The sequence below is a fragment of the Vicia villosa genome, linkage group LG1 (genome assembly GCF_029867415.1).
Source record: "Vicia villosa cultivar HV-30 ecotype Madison, WI linkage group LG1, Vvil1.0, whole genome shotgun sequence".
Taxonomy (NCBI): Eukaryota; Viridiplantae; Streptophyta; class Magnoliopsida; order Fabales; family Fabaceae; genus Vicia; species Vicia villosa.
The window spans coordinates 114268711-114272794 of record NC_081180.1 but is presented as its reverse complement, the minus strand read 5'-3'; the positions used below and the strand labels follow the sequence as shown (position 1 = coordinate 114272794).

Sequence of the window (4084 nt, the reverse complement as noted above, 5' to 3'; positions counted from 1 at the left end):
TTAAAGTAAAGTTTTGTGAGAAGTGGTTATGATATTTCTGCATACATATTAGAGAAGTTGATTACATCTTTCTCTACCTATTTTTATATGTTGATGATATTTTGATGGAAAACTTTAGCCAGAAAAAGATCATATAGATTAAAGAGATTTTAAATGGAGAATTTGAGATGCAATATCTTGGTGAGGCTAAGAGTTTCATAATTATGGATATTATGAGAAATCATGAAATAAGTTAATTGCTCTTATCTCAATATAGTCACTTGAAGAAAGTGATGAAGAATTTAGGAATTTTTTATGCTAAAATCTTTTATGCTCCTTTGGATTATCATACAAAACTTTAAGTTATGGAATTTCTTGAGAACAAATATGATAAGAAGATGATTGAGAGTACTCCTTATTCAAGTGGATTTGAAGTATTATATATAGTATGATTTGTAGTAGACCAAACTTAGCATATGCTATTAGCATAGTAACTTGATTTTTAGAAAATCAGGACCGAGTTCATTGAGTAGCTTATAAGTAGATAGTTAGGAATTTTAATGGTTCTTTGAAGCTTGGTTTAAAGTACACAAAGGAATCTAAAAATAAGATTCTTCAAAGGATTTTGTGAATACATATTATGCGGGGAATATGCACACTGGAAATTAATTTATTGAGTGTTGTGTTTATGTTGTTTTAAATGACTCTAATTTATCAACAATTAGTTATCATTTCATCTAAAACTTTAGAAGTGTATATATCGAGGGCCGACCCAAACCGGTTAGAGGCTCTGCCCTATTTTTAAAATAGGGCCTATAATAAAATAAAATATAAAATTTTTGAAAAAATATTATTTATATTGTAAATAGTATAAAAATTAAGAAAAAAAATAATTTATTTAAAATATATTATGTAAGTTCTTTTCATCTAATTAACGCGATGAAAAAAAATTTAGCGCTAATTAGACGAAAAGGACTAACATGATACATTTTAAAATCTTAATTAGTTAAAGGTCAATAGGGATATTTTTGAAGTTAAAAGATTAAAATGAGCTATCGGACCAACATACGAGAAAAAAAATATTAAACCAATAACATACTAAACTAATAAAAAAGTTGTAAAATCTTATAAATAAAAATATTTTTAATTTAAAAATTTAATATTTATTTAATTGTAATAAATTAATTTAAAATAATTATGAAATAATTAACTTTTAAATATATTACAAATGTAAAAAAAATTAAAAATTTGAATGAGGAATATTAATTTAAGATTCACAATATATATATATATATATATATATATATATATATATATATATATATATATATATATATATATATATATATATATATATATATATATATATATATATATATATATATATATATATATATATATATATATATATATGAAATAAATCTATATATAGTAGTTATGTAAAAAAAATGAAAATGTAATAGTCATTCATATTTTAGGTCATTCGATAACCTGGGTTGTTGGTGATATATCATTGTTATTATAAAATCACAAATAATTAAAAATATTTAAAATGAAATATTTACATGATAAATTTAATATATTTAATAATTATAAATATTTACAAATATCACTGATACCTATAAATATGTAAAGATATTTATTGATTAAAATAAATAAAAAAGTATTGTGGTGATAGTGACCCGTGAAAAATAGGGGTTTCACTCATAAAATTATAAAATATTAAATTAATCTATTAACAATATATAAAAGTTAAAGTACTTGGAAATTCCACGAATACCATAACTGAGTTTAACTTAAACTAATCTAATAATTAAGGGCAACTAAGTCTTTTTGTTAAATACTGCAATATGGTTGATTGTAATCTTAAACTTGCTGACATGGCATCACTACAAAAAATTGTAGGATTAATTTTTCCCACATTTAAATTTCCTTTTTTTATTATTCCACATTGCATGCATTGAAACTGCTACCAGACATTTATGACTCAATATTTTATTTTATTTTTATTTTTATTATTTTTATATTGAACCAATCAATGCATTGGGAGATTGAAACGTACAGGTAAGATGGAAAGGCACGACTCTTATTTTCTTTTTTATAACATTTGTTTTCTCTCTCATTTCCTCCTTCTTCCTCCTCTCTCTCTTCCGAAAAATATAAATCTGGAACCCTTCTTCTTCCTCCATCATCATTCAACATCGTGATATCCATTCCCACTTGCTTTATCTCTCTCAACAGCTTTCCAATCTGACGAGCTTCTCCTTCTTCTCCATCACTGTTCAATTCTGCTTCTTTCTGCTTCATTGCACTGCAGTAATCCTACTCATTCTCTTAGTATTTAATTTATCCAGTATTTGATCATAAATCCATCACTATTTTGCATTTTTTGTTTTCTTATGTATGTAGTGGATGTACAGTTTAACGCAAAAGCGAAGGATGCGATAGGAAAATCTGATGCGAATGTAAAATATGTGTTTGGCGTTCCGGTTAGAGCTTTCTCTGGCCTCTGTTTGTGTTTGTTGTAAATTCCGTGATTATGTTATTGGATCTTGATTCCTTGCTTGCGTAAACCCTAATACCATAATTCTCGCTTTGAAAGGTAAACATTTTAAGCCCCTGATCTCGCGAATTCGTCGGTGTTTGTCGGCTAAAATATCAGATCTGGGTGGCGTCGGAGATTGGTTGAAATCATTCAAGATTTCTGTCTTCTTTAACCACAATTTAATCACCTCTGATTTCGTTTTTCAAGTTAACAATCAATTCACGGTTTAATCATCTATGTTATTTTCTCAGATCTACACACTGAATATGGCATCAAATCCCTCAATGATTTCCTCTCCGGAATAACTTATATCTCTGGGTAAACTCAAACCCTTCCAAATTCAAACCTAATTTATTTATTGTTTCAAATCTTTTTGAGAATTTGATTATTGGAATTTTGTTGTTCTGTTTGTTTTTTTTGATGATTCAGGGATCAATTGACAAAGGATGATATTAAGGTTTATGCTATTGTTACTGAGAAGTCAAGTGGGTATTTTCCCAATATTTTTATTTGGTATGATGTTGTTCCTTCAAGCCTTGCCGTTAGGTATGTTTTTTTTATTTTCCCAATATTTTCCCTGTTTTGAATTCATTAAATTAAATTAATTGAAACTGTAATAATAGTAATTAATTAGTGAATGTAGGTAATTATCTAACTAATTAACCTGTTGACTCCATTGAGACATTGATACTTCCAATTTAGAAGGAAATGAATCAGAATCCATAGGGTTCTGAACTGTTAGAATAACTCCTCCAATTTTATCCTCTTCAACACTCATTTCTTCAATCTTTTCAGCATCCATTTGAATGAAACAAAAAAGGAATAGGAATTGAAACGGAAGAATGAAAAGTGGTTTGGCTACAAAATTGATTGTTTCTAACAAACCTCTCTTTTCAATGAAATTCAAAAATGAATGTTAATAAAGAAATGATGTATTTTTGTTTTTCTGGTCTTAAATAGAATAGAAATGAATAAACATTCCACTGCATTTCAAATATCATATTAATTATAATCATCTCAACAATACAATGCAAGGAATCAAAGACAACAATATTGTAATTTGAATCAAGAATATATCAGGTTTATTTGCTCACTTAACAAATAGATCTCAAAAACCCTTACAAACTATGAAACTTACCGAAACTGCGAACGTCATGAAATAGAAGCTGAAATTTTTTCTGCGTAGTCCTTCAAAGATGTGTTCACTTCCGGAAGCAACTCTGCTAGTGTATTCACTTAGATTTATTTATTTTCCTTCAACAACCAACAAATAAAGAGTTTCATTATATATAAATGAAACTACACCTAGCTAGCTACTATAAACCATAAACAAAAATAAAACAACATAAGCAATGTTTCAGATTAAGAACAACAGTAATAGTTAAGCAAACACACCAAAATAGAACATGGTTACTTTTTGAAACTCATCAAAACAAAAATCTAACCCGTTCATTATGAAGCCCGTGAGATGAGGAATACGAATATGGAATTGATTTTTTTATTAGAGGAGGTGGTGACCATAGATATGAGTGAGAAAGAGGGTGAAGAAGTGTTAGGGTT

General features: G+C 27.4%; 1 long non-coding RNA gene across 2 annotated transcripts; it reads left to right on the top strand.

Moving 5' to 3' along the window:
* The first annotated feature begins 2112 nt into the window (after positions 1-2112).
* LOC131614828 (uncharacterized) lies at positions 2113-3071 on the top strand. 2 transcript variants are annotated; one of them, XR_009287668.1, is made up of 3 exons: positions 2113-2295; positions 2400-2842; positions 2954-3071. It is a non-coding gene; the product is annotated as an uncharacterized LOC131614828 (long non-coding RNA). The 2 variants fall into 2 exon arrangements; XR_009287667.1 differs by having other exon boundaries at positions 2389-2842.
* Positions 3072-4084: the final 1013 nt, after the last annotated feature.